We start from the raw sequence: 14,031 nt of genomic DNA, 5'->3' as shown, positions 1-14,031 counted from the left end.
CCTCTGCCCACAGAATCAGGACAAACCAGTCTCTCGGTACATGGATGTGTTCACTTCCTTGTGCTTTGAGAACTAGGGCTTTTAGTCTGGTTCTTATTCTGAGGTCTTATAGCTTAGCCACAATTGATTAAATCACTTGCTGCATGGTTGAACTCAATCTTTAGCTCACCTCCCTGGGGATTGGACTATCTCAAAAATCTCAACCCTAAAATCACTCGGTTGTTTGTTTGGTGGCCAACCTTTATCCTGAAACTATTTAAGCTTCCATCCTGACTCGCCTTTTTGGCATAAATACAGTTGTTTTTCTACGAGCTCATGAATAACAAACTAAAGTCCTTTCTCTTGGCAAATTGTAAGAAATTTTTAATTTACCTCTCAGGAATAAAGGATAAGGACCAGACAAATTATTATGTAACAGGTACCAATTTTCTAAATGCTTCTCAACTTCTATAATTTTGTGCTATTTTGTCTTCACCTCCGTTTACATCTATTTTATAGAATTTTCACTTTAGAAAAGGATTACTTTAATATGTTGTCATATGGCTTTCTGGAGGAAGTAAAAATATGTGTGTATATTCATTTTACTATCAAAAACTCTAAGAATTTGTTATTTCAAGTGTTATGATATATTTTGAATGACAGAATTGAACAGAGAAGTACAGAGATTTTAGTAAAGAGGTACTTTATAAAATAAATGAAAAAAACTTTTTTCTCCAGTTTTTACTGCAGTAGAATATTAATCCAGACCTTGATTTCAAAAGTGAATAAAAGGAGGCCCTCCTAAGATATTAGTATCTTTCTAGCCAGAGAGAAGACCTTGTGACATATTTTGCATGGGCACAGACAGGTAATTGAAGACCTATGAACTGTTTTGTTTTGGCTAAGTAACAGATGAAGATGCAAATTTCTGGAGTTCAGATCAGAGGTAATATTTAGATCATGTTCATAGACAATATTATAATTTGGGTTTTTTTCTTCCTTAGAATCGTGGAACCCTAGTACGGGTGCTGTTTTTGCTGTTATTGATGTTGTGGATATTGTTAGGGAACCATAGCTGGGAATCCCTTAGGATGGGTCCACTGCTCATGGTACTCAGGAGTCACCAAGTTTATTCCAGCTGGTGCTTGGAATCATATGATACTGGTGCTTGAACTCAACCACTACAGCCTCACACCTGATCCCCCAGTGAAAGATTTTAAGTTAAAAAATGTCTTGGTTTTAACAACTTTATTTTTTCTTCAATGTAGAGTATGAATCTGAAAGACTGCTAAGAGGTAGAGTCGATGGTGACTACAGAATTTCAGTAATGGAGAACCTTTAGATGAGCAATTTACTGTGATGCAACTGGGGAGATTTTATTTAATTTTAAGCTAAATTTCTAATTGCAAGCTTCTTTCACATAAAAGTTTATTTAGGGTAGGTCAGAGTTGTTGCTGAAGATTATTGGACCATTCCCTTTAGAGTTCCTTTCCCCACTACTAAGAGAATTTGACCACATATTATGGGAAATAAGAAAGAGTAACAGTACAAACAAATAATACAATGGAAAGGCCTGATTTATAACACAGCAGGTGAAAAAATCAGAATGAAGATATGATTTGAGGAAAATAAGCAGAATTTAGTTTCAGACATGACTTCATTGTTTCCATGAGATACCCAAGCACATAAGTTATATTAAGAACAATTACTATATGAATGAAAAATGAATGAAAAAACTTTTTTCTCCTGAGTACTATTCAGAGTACTACCTGAGTACTACCAAACTGTCCCTAATGGTCCCCCGAACTACTGTGTCGTATCAGCACTGCATCACTATCTGGACACTCTCGGCCTCCACAGCTGAGATGAATTATAGTTAGGACTAGTTTCAGGGACCCATTAACATTGCTTAGGAACATCCCAAACACATAGAAAAGAATAATATATGAGCCTAGAGATCATAATATAAATCTAGCCTGGAAACACACATTTCAAAGTTAATGAAAAAAAATTATTGTAATAAGTCCTGGAAATAGATGAACTTGTGCAGCAATAAAGAATGAAGAGAGTGAACAGTGCTCCTAGCCCAGCTTTGAGGAACACAGGCATCTAGATTTGAGATAGAAAATAAGTTAAACTAAGAAATTGTGGGGAGGAAGTTGAAGAATATTGAAGAATAGCTGGAAAAATTATGTAAAGTTATCGAATATATCACTGTATCACTGTTTCGCCATATCATTGTCATCCCCATGTTCATCCATTAGCTCGAGTGGGCACCAGTAATATCTCCATTTGTCCCGGCCCTGAGATTTTAGCAGCCTCTCCTTACTCTTACTTCCCAACAGTGCCGTATTGGAGGCTCTTTCAGAGTCAGGGGAATGAGACCCGTTATTGTTACTGTTTTTGGCATATCAAATATGCCACAGGCAATATGTAAGAATCCTTATAGAAGAGATCAAATAAAAATCCACACGTAATTAAAGTACTAATAAAATATGGATAGCAAAAATGCCTTAAGTGCCATTATGATCATTGGTGACTTAAAATAGAATCTAGCTATGATGCAGGTTGACTAGTGAGAGAATTATGAATAAAGGGAGAGAGCAAACGCGAACATCTCCTTCAGAAGTTTTGATTGGAGTCCAACAGCATCTCTATTTGTTGTGATTTTCCTGTTGTTTTTTCCCCTTGGTTTGGCTTTCTTTTTCCTTGTCCTGTTACTTCTCCTGCTTTGTATTTGTAGTTTTTATGCGCACCTATTACACTCTGCATGGTTAAGAATGTCTAAAAGTATTCAATTTCTTTAGTTCTGTTTGGAAATTAGAAAAGACTTGAAAGCTTAAAAGCTAATCACTTGTTACCACAGGTTATTGTTCTTTAGCACTTTTGTTAGGGATTCCATTAAGGATGTGGAAAAGAGGATTAATTTATTTTCCTCTTAAAAATTAAACATACTAGAGGTTGGTTCAGATTGAACAGCATATTTTCTAATAATATGACCTAATATTCCTTATAATATCTCAAATTCATATCTCAAACTTCTTATTAGATATCTTTCTCCTGCTTTTTGGATGCAGTTGTTTCAACTTCAACACAATTTATACTTTCGGCATATAATTCTTTATTGCAGCCAACTGTTCTGTTGATATCTGCAAGGGATATGAGGAAAATAAGAAGGGTGAGATTAGAAGAATGACCCCAGAGGAAAAATTCTTGAGAATTGGCACAACAGGATATGCACCCAAGAAATACAGAAGTTAATTCTTTCAAACATCCTATTCTTCCAATCCTATTTATCTCCCTATCTGGAATATCTTAAACCAAATTCAGAGTGCTCACCCATCCCTCTAGTAAGTAGAATGACAGCACTGTCCTCCCGTTATTCATGGATTTGCTTGAATGGGCTCCAGTAACGTCTCCAATGTGAGACCTGTTGTTACTGTTTTCGGCATATCGAATACGCCATGGGTAGCTTGCCAGGCTCTGCCGTCTGGGAGGGACTCTCAGTAGCTTGTGGGGCACTCCGATAGGGACAGAGGAATCAAACCCGGGTCGGTTGCATGCAAGGCAAACATCCTACCCTCTGCGCTATTGCTCCAGCCCCAAGAAAAGGTTTTCCACCTTTCCTGAGCATCTTATTTAAGGATATCTCATTCCCCAGATTACTTACCCTTCCTTTCCTTGTCTCAGGTAAAGTTTTTACTAAATTCTGCCATCTTGTCTCCAATCTTCTGCTTTTAATCTTGAAAACCGGAGGAGAACCTGAGTGAGCTACAACACTGTGAATTGTAGAATGGTTAGCAGCATCTCTTGCTACTGCTCCACTAGATGCTAATAGCTACTATACCTCAATTGCGACAATGCAACATGTCTTTAGATACTGCTAATATTCTCTCTGCATAAAAATCATCTCTGGTGAAGAAAGACTATATTCATGTATATACTTTGCAACTTTTTATCCATCCTGTAAATATTTGTGAAGAAAACTGTGCATACAGCTCTCCTAATTATGGAACATAAAACCTATTGCAAATTCTTTTTTAATAAAGAAATATGAATGAGACGCCAGTCAATAATAGTCTTAATAAGAAGAAAGTTGATATGAATAATTTTAAGGTGATACCCATGTATGAATTGTATATATAGTGGCTGGAAGTAAAAAAGAAATTAAAATAAGATAATTACTTCATTTTCCAACCCTAAATTTATAGAAATTAATGAGTAAAGAAGATAGCACACACAGAGACAAGAGAGACAGGAAAAAAGAGGATTTCAGATATCTTGTGGAAAGTCAGATTTGGTAGAACAAGAAAGCTTCACAGAAAGTAGAATCAATATTTCAAGACAAGTAATGAGGACTATCGACTAGAGACCCCTGTTTGATTCCCGGCACTGTATGTTTCCCCAAGCACTTTAGATACTACCAGGGGTCACTTCATTCCTAAGTATGGAGTCAGGAATAGCCTCCAGACACCACAGGGTGTGGTGCACAACCACCCCACCTCCACAAGTAGCACACAAAATAAGACGGTATGGAAGTGTTGAAGGTGATAAAGATCATATGCTTTTGTATTTCTTCATTCTTCTAGTTTTCATTTCAGTCTCACATTGGACTCTATACCCTTTGTAAAAAAAGTAATATCTCTAGTCATTGTATTGAAAAATTGAATATACTTTTATAACCTTCTTCAGAAACTTGTGTATGATATGTGTGTGTGCGTGTGTGTGCGCGCACGCGTGCACGCTGAGGGGAAATTGGCAAGGGGTGGTGAGTGCAGCATTTGTTTGTACCTGAAAATTTACAAGATAAAAAGTAGTTTTGTGTTGTGACTTTCTGATTTTACCACACAATATGAAGGGCAAAAGACAGCTTCCAAGATCTTAAAGAATAATCTGGAAAGACAATATCTAAATGTCTGCATCGCTGGAAGTTTGAGGGATAATCAAGATTTCTTTTATCCCCACAACTCTTTCATCTTCCATAAAAATGAAGTGTTTATATGTGACTATCATTTCTATGTATCAGTTGGGCGGTAGCACTAAATAAATGCATTCGCTTGGTGAATTAAGAAGTTCTACATTTTTCCTTCACAGTAATGTAGGTTTGTGACACTTTGGTTTCCTTATACACTCCATTCACTCTGCAAAATTTTAATCTTTATATTGAGTTTTCATATTAGAATGTATCTGACATATGGGTGGTGCAGAGAAACAGAGATTATCTCACTGACGATGCTCTACCTTTTGTATAATCAGTAGAAAGAAAATCATAACCAAAGAGAAAGAAACTTAGGAAAAACATCTATAAAACTGCCACTTTTAGGTTAAGACTTCTCAGAACTTCCAACTGCCCATTTCAGCTAATCTTGATGACAGGTGGGGAAAAAAGCAGGAATCATGTGCAAGAGAAACTATTATTAATAACATTGTCAACCATTGTTAACACTATTGTAAACCACAGGTTCTCAATTAATAAATTTTTAAAGATTTTAACTTAAAAATACTGAAAAACTGGGGTATGGTGCTGCCAGCAGGTCAATCTGTACCTGTGAGGCGAGTGCATCAGCAGCCTGATGGTGCCTTCAAGACTTCTAGATACCCCCAAATTATGCCACTGTGCTTTTGGCCAGACCCCAACAACTTGGGGCCACGTTTACCAAGAAAGTAAACGGTCAAAAGTTAGGTATGTGGGAGACACACCCACAAACCACCTCCGGCTCAGCTATTGTAATTGGAGGCAAGACCTCTCTGGTTCCTGATCAAACTGCTTACTGGCCATGATCTCAGAGTCTCAGAAACAAATCTCAGAACCCAGCGGCTTTGGGCAGAAATGAATCTGCTCCCCGTAGTAGGTTACCAGCACCGGGCCACTCCAGGGGGGAAAGGTACTGACCCTCTGCCTGCTCCCACTTGACAGCTCAGTGGCTGCCATCCTCCAGAGGCCATTAGAAAGTCAGGTTTAGGCCTTAAGTGACGAGACACATAGGGCCTCACGGGATGGGGGTGGAGCCGACCCTTTCCTCCCAGCCCCAATAAGACCCCAGGTCAGCACCCACAAACGGCCTCTCTAGCTCCTGATGAAGCTGCTTAATGGCCATGATCCCAGAGACTCAGAAACAAATCTCGGAAACCAGCAGATTTTGGCAGAAATTAGTCTGGGCCCTGCAGTAGGTTACTGGCGCTGGACTATCACAGGGGGAAAAGGGTGCTGTCCCTCTGCCTGTTCTTCCTTGGCTGCTCAGTGGCCGCCATTTTCCAGAGGCTATTGGACAGTCAGGAGTGTGCCCACAGTGACAAGACACAAGGAGCCTCAAGGGATGGGGATGGAGCTGGCCCTTTCCTCCCCGCCCCAACGAGACCCCTGAGTCACTGTTCAAGAACGACCTCTCTGGCTCCTGATCAATCTGCTTAACAACCATGATCCCAGGTACTCAGAAACAAATCTCAGTACCCAGTGGCTTTTGGCAGAAATACGTCGGTCCCCACAAGAGGTTACTGATGCCGGGCCACCCCAGGTGAGAATAGGTTTCATGCCTTGACCTGCTCCCCCTTGGTGGCTTGGTGGCCACCATCCACCAGAGGCCACTGAACAGTCAGGTTTGGACCTGCAGTGACGAAAAACAAGGGACCTCATGATATGGGGGTGAAGCTGGGCCCTCCCTGCCCCAACAAGACACCGGATCACTGCCCACAGATCGCCTCTCTGGCTCCTGATCAAGCTGCTTAACGGCCATGATCCCAGAGACTCAAGAACAAATCTCGGAACCCAGTAGGTTTTGACAGAAATCACTCCAGATTTAATTGTTAAAATTTCGGAATTCCAAAATCGCGCAACCACTACTGCAGCCGCGCAACATCATATGCTATTTATAATCAGCAATCACTTGACTTCCCGGTAATCATTGATTTGCTTGAGCAGCTGCCAGTAACATCACCATTTGTCCCTGTCGCGTGCTAGTGTAGACCAATGGCGTCTGTTCGCTCTAGGAACATGAAGAGCCTCAAAACGATCATTCATGATCTTGGTGAAGAAGTCCGACCATCTGGTAGGTGAGCGGCCATGTGGTCTTTTGACATCCCGTGGAATCCAGTCGGTAATGGCTCTAGTCCAGCAGTCGTCTCTAAATCTCTTTACGTGACCAGCCCTTCTCATTTTTGATGCCTTGGCAAATGAGACAGCGTGCCTGATTCTTGATTGTAGACAGAGGTCGGAACTCTGGATTCTATCTCTCATTTTAGTTAAACGTGATATTCCAAGCATAGCTCTTTCAATTCCTCTTTGGGAGACCCGAATAGTGTTCTCATCCTGTTTGCGTAGGGCACAGGTCTCTGAAGCGTATGTTTATGCAGGAAGAACAGTTGAATCAAAGAGATGTGCCTGGAGCCAGAGGTTCTTCGTCCTTCTAGCTATTTCTTCGATGCTTTTGAAGGTGTTCCAAGCCACTCTCTTCCTCCTGTGCAGCTTGGCGCCAGATCATTTCTCATGTTGACTTCTCGACCTAGGTACACATAGCTGTTGCATTCAGAGATGGTCGTTCCATTGAGAGCGAATGGAGCATCAGGAACGAGGCTGTCTCTCATAAAGATTGTCTTTATAAGATTCAGCTGTAGTCCTACCTTTCCACACTCACAGTCGAAGTCGGCCAGCATTTGTGCCACTTAGCTGATGTTTGGTGTTATTAAAACAATGTCATCAGCAAAGCAGAGGTGGTGTAGTTGCTGACCATCTATCTTCACTCCCATTCCTTCCCATTCCAGTTGTCGCATGATGTTCTCGAGGGTGGCACTGAAGAGTTTCGGTGAAATAGTATCACCCTGCCAAACCCCTCTCTTGACATCTATGATCACTTCTTAATAGAATGGTGAGATCCTGGTAGTGAATCCGTAATACAGCTCATGGAGGATCCTGATGTATTGAGTTTGAATGCCCTGATTGACTAGGGCTTCAATGACCGCTTCCGTCTCAACAGAATCAAAGGCCTTCTTTTAATCAATGAACATTAGACAGAGCGGCATCTTGAACTCCCAAGAAACCTCAATGAGCTTGTTTATCATGTGGATATGGTCGATGGTGCTGAATCCTTTGCAGAAAGAACCCAGCTTGCTCACATGGTTATCCTTCATCTAGTGTTCTGCCAATCCTATTCAGGATGACTCGAGTGAACAACTTGTAGATGACAGACAATAGGCAGATCAGGGGATAGTTGCCAATGTCATGGATGTCTCCCTTCTTGTACAGTAGTATAGTCCTGCTGGTTTTCCATTGGGATGGAACCTTGCATTCAGACAAGTATCCTGTGAAGAGCCGAGCCAGCGTATTGATGAGTTCTGACGGCAGGTTCTTCAGGTGTTCAGGTCTGACCTTGTCTGTGCCGGGCACTGTTCGTTTCTTTACTGACGAAATGGCATGTTGATTTTGAAAGGGAGAACATTGGGAATGACATATCCATCCTGTAGAATTTTGTATGTCGTCAGGTGGACATGGCTATTGAAGAGATTTGAGTAGAAGTCATGGATAATCTTCTCCATTGCCCTTCTGGTAAATGTGATAGATCCATCAGGACGTCAGAGGGCAGTCATCTTTGTCTTGTAGTTGGCAAAGGATAGGCGGGCATTACTGACGCTCCGGCTGAGACTCACACACAACTGAAGCCCCACAGAACAAGATAAGCGGAACTCTGAGACCTTGGACCCCAGGCTCAATGGACCCAGGGACAGAGATTCTCTGCTTGCTCCCACCAACTGCAGGTGACGAAGGGATTAAAATCAGGAGCCCCACCCTACCCTGACCTGTCTGTTCCACCAACCACCAGAGACCCAGGGATTGGATTGCGCACAGAAGACCCACCCTACCCCTACAGGTACCAGATAAATACCTCACCGGCAGACCTACATTACCTCCACTCCCCAGCCACCGCCACGCTCTAGGACACTTTCCAGATGCTCCGGTTGAGACTCATGCACGACTGAAGCCCCACAGAACAAGATAAGCGGAACTCTGAGACCTTGGACTCCAGGCTCAACGGACCCAGAGACAGAGATACTCTGCTTGCTCCCACCAACCACAGGTGATGTAGGGCTTAATAATCAGCAATAGAAAACAAATTGTCTATGGTTGGCTTTTTGGCAGATCTGAGTTTTGGGGTAAAATCTCAAATAATAATGGTGTCCGGTGTTAAAATATTGAATATGATCAAAGTAGAGAGAGAGTAATGTGGAAGTCATCTGCCCCACAGATAGGGCATTCTATGAGATAGAGGGTAGACTGGGGTTTTTGGTGGTGAATAATGGGCACAGGTGAAGGGATGGCTGTTTCATCATTATATGACGAAGACTAAAACCCAAAAGCTTTGTAACTACTCTCACAGTGATTCAATAATTAAATTTATAAAAAGAAAAAAATAAGGTGCAGTTCATGCTGAATTAAATCAGCCTCATCAATGATTGAATAAATATCAATACTTCTACATTAAAATTAAAAAATACCTAAAAACAATCAGGAACAGATGTGGTAAAAAATAGTTCTCAATTGCTTAAATTCTTTATTATGATGGCATATTAAGTCACATGACTGATTCCATCTTTCCATGGGCAAGACTTGTAAACTTTCTGATGTGTAGTTCAATGAAAAGAGGGATTTAGGTGAGAACAATAAAAAGGTCCAGCAAAAGCATCCTAAAGAGGTGCATTTTTAAAGTTTTCATAGATGCAGAGAAAAGATTTGACAAGATTCAGCACCGTTTATGATGAAAACCCTCGCCAAAATGGGGATAGAGGGGACTTTCCTCAATATAGCTAAAGCTATGTACCACAAGCCTACAACAAGCATCATCCCCAATGGGGAAAAACTAAGAGCCTTCACCCTAAGATCAGGGATGAGACAAGGATGTCCACTCTCTCCACTGCTGTTCAATATAGTACTGGAAGTACTTGCAATAGCGATTAGGCAAGAAAAAGATATTAAGGGCATTGAGGTAGGAAAGGAAGAAACCAAACTCTCACTATTCACAGATGATATGATACTATACTTAGAGAACCCTAAAACCTCTACCAATAAACTTCTAGAAACAATAGACTTGTACAGCAAAGTTGCTGGCTATAAAATCAATACCCAAAAGTCCACGGCTTTCCTATACACAAATAGTGAAAGAGAAGAAAGTAACATGAAGAAAACAATTGCGTTCAAAATTGTGCCCCAGAGAATCAAGTACCTAGGAATCAACTTAAATAAGGAAGTAAAGGACCTGTACAGAGAAAACTACAAAACGCTACTTCAGAAAATAAAAGAGGACACTAGAGAATGGAAAAGTATCGCCTGTTCATGGACAGGGAGAATGAACATTGTCAAAATGGCAATACTTCCCAAAGCACTGTAAAAATTCAATGCAATGCCTATTATGACACCCATGACATTCTTCAGAGAAATGGAGCAAACATTCCTGAAATTTATATGGAACAATAAGTCCCCACGAATAGCTAAAGCAATCCTTGGGAAAAGGAAAATGGGAGGAATCAACCTCTCTAACTTCAAACTCTACTACAAAGCAGTAATAATATAAACAGCATGGTACTGGAACAAAGGCAGAGCTGTGGAGCAATAAATCGAGGTTGAATATACTGACATCTCCCCCCAAGCATATGATCATCTAATCTTTGATAAGGTGGCAAGAAAAGTGAAGGGGAGCAGGGAAATCCTCTTTACAAAATTGTGTTGGCAAAACTGGATGGCTACATGTAAAATAGTGGGTTCAGATCTCTGCCTAATGCCGTGTACAAAAGTAAAATAAAAATGGATTAAAGACCTCAACATCAGATCGGAAACCATAAGGTACATTGAAGACAAAGTTGGCAAAACCCTCCATACATTGAAGCTAATGGTATCTACAGAGATGCTATGCCACTGGCCAAACGAGTGTAAACAGAGATAGATAAATGGGACTATCTTAAACTAAGAAGCCTCTGGACCTCAAAAGAAACAGTGATCAAAATACAAAGACAGTCTACAGAATGGGAAAGGATATTCGCCGAATATACATCCGACAAGGGGTTGATATATAGGATATAAAAGGTACTGGTTGAACTCCACAAGAAGAAAACATCCAACCCCATCAAAAAATGGGGAGACGAAATGAACAGAAACTTTCTCAAAGAAGAAATCCGAATGGCTAAAAGGCACATGAGAAAATGCTCTACATCATGAATTATCAGGGAGATGCAGATCAAAACCACAATGAGATATCATCTCACACCACAGAGACTGGCCCACATTCAAAAGAACAAAAGCAAACTGTGCTGGCACGGATGTGACGAGAAAGGAACCCTCCTTCACTGCTGGTGGGAATGCCGACTGGTTCAGCCCTTCTGGTAAACAGAATGGACGATTCTCAAAAAATTAGAAATTGAGCTCCCATTTGACCCAGCAATACCACTCCTGGGAATATATCCCAGAGAGGTAAAAAAGTATAGTCGAAGTGACATCTGCACTTGTTTGTTCATTGCAGCACTCTTTACAATAGCCAGAACTGGAAGAAACTTGAGTGCCCAAGAACAGATGACTGGTTAAAGAAACTGGTACATCTACACAATGGAGAACTATGTAGCTGTTAGAAAAGATGAAGTCATGAAATTTACATACAAGTGGTACTACATGGAAAGTGTCATGTTAAGCGAAATGAGCCAGAAAGAGTTGGATAGACATAGAAAGATTGCATTCATCTGGCAAACATAAAGTAGCAAAATAGGAGACTAACACCCAAGAGTGGACGACATTAGTACCAGGAGTTTTGCTCCATGACTTGGAGGCCAGTCACACACTCTAGGGAAAAAGGGAGCTCAGATAGAGAAGGGAGCACCAAATAAAGGGTGTTGGGAGGATCCTCCCAGGATGGGAGAAGCATGCTGAAAGTAGACTATAGACCAAACATGATTGCCACTCAATGCCTCTTTTGCAAACCACAACACTCAAACGGAGAGAGTGAACAAAAGAGAATACCCTGCCACAGAAGCAGGATGGGATGGGGGCATGGGGGATGGAAGGAATACTTGGACAGGTGGTGGTGGGAAATGGGCACTGGTGGAGCGATGGGTGTTTGATCATTGTACAATTGAAACCCAAGCACAAAAATTTGTAAATCTACAACTGTACCTCATGGTGTTCCACTCACAAAAATTTTTTAAAAATGTAAATGATGGAGAATGGGCACTGGTGGAGGGATGGGTACTGGATCATTTTATAACTGAAACACAAGCACAAAAATTTGTAAGTCTACATTGGATCTCATGGCATTTCACTAATAAAAATTGTTTAAAAAGACTCAAGACATGGAGAACTCCCCAGGCTTTCCCTTACACCTCATAAATTTAGCCCAACAAGATAGTCATTTTACGCAACTGCCACTCAAATCCCTAGAATTGGCCCCACTACTCCTGTCTTGAGATAAGTGTAAATTATTTCATACTCATTTTACTATCTTCACCTGACTGACTCAAGTATTTTATAATTCAGTCAAATTAATATCTCTCATTTTTTCATTGATTGGCTCAGACATTTTGTATACAATTTACTTTCTTCCCAGATTGACTACACTCCTGGTCACTCCCACACAGGACTAACTATATCTAGAAATCAGAAACTTTCCACCCAAACAGCCCAGAAACAGACAGTAAAAGATTCCCCACGACTGTGCTAAGCGGGTGTCTCTGGCCAATGCACTCTTTTACAACAAGCTTAGTCTGCTCTGCCTAATCCATCATGCTCTTCTGGTATTTTCCCACCCATGGCTCAAACCCAGAAGGGCCTGGATGCAGCAAAAATTCTTCTCCCTTCATGCAACATAGTAAATTTTAGTTATGTTAGAAGTGTGGAAACACCAAATATGGTATCTGATATGTGATAAGTACTTTATACATAATAGTTAACTCTTAACTGGTGTTACCCACCCTTATTGTAGGAAGGAAGATAAATTAACAAAGCGTTACAGATTCTTAAAACATAAAAGTTGGAAAAAGGAAGTTGTCACATTGTCCCGTTAAATATATTAGAACTTCGATCTAATTTATTTAAGTATCATTAACTGTGGTTTGTAAAAACATGGAATAGAACCAGATTTGAAAAAAAACTACCAATACATCAGAGACATAAATAAGGAGATAAGGCAATACTTCTGAAAAAGTTATTTAAAGGTTTAAATGCAAATTCTTTTGCTATCAACAAATGATAACACTGAAACACTGTATCACTGTATCACTGTCATCCCCTTGTTCATTGATTTCCTCGAGCAGTCACCAGTAACATCTCCACTCATTCTAGCCCTGAGATTTTAGCAAGTGCCACATTGGAGGCTCTTTTAGGGTCACAGAATGAGACCCATCATTGTTACCAGGTATGGGCATATAGAATATGCCCCCAGGAACTTGCCAGTCTCTGCCGTGCAGTCAGGATACTCTCGGTAGCCTGCTGGGTTTTCCAAGAGCCAGAACTAGACAATAAGAAGTCACACAGTCATTAATGCTGTTGTGTGCTTTTGAGACCTTGGTTTTATAGTCTCTGGGTCTAGGTCGTTGATGGGATTACACAACGCTGGGGGCAGTTAGTGGGTGTAATGCCTACCTACTGGAAGATGAGGGATCTGGGTGGAGGAAGCCCAGTCCCGATCTGAGCAGCCTAGGAGATCTCAGTCCCAGGTCCCTCACACCTGGGTTCCTCTGTTAGTTCCTTCTGAACTGAAACACATGTTTATGCTATTGTAAAACACAGATTTTAATCTTATATTTAAGTCTATGTTAGTGAATTTTGAGACGAAATTTTTTATGCTCTGGTTTTGTTAATCAATATTTATTTAATAAAGGAAGAAAAGAATGGAAGATAAATAAGTATTTACAACCAGCAAAGGAATGAAAGAATGCAAGAAATATACCAATTAGATGATATATAAAATAAAATCAGTTATAGAAAAATGAAAAACTGCAGGTTATTTGTCTATATAAATTTAATGTGTGAATTTAGAATCTTAGATGGGTATCATTATCATAAAAAGAGCACAATACGTTTCT

The sequence above is a fragment of the Sorex fumeus genome, unplaced genomic scaffold (assembly GCF_029834395.1).
Source record: "Sorex fumeus unplaced genomic scaffold, SorFum_2.1 ptg000043l, whole genome shotgun sequence".
In the NCBI taxonomy this organism is placed as follows: domain Eukaryota; kingdom Metazoa; phylum Chordata; class Mammalia; order Eulipotyphla; family Soricidae; genus Sorex; species Sorex fumeus.
Note: the sequence above shows the minus strand (reverse complement) of the source record.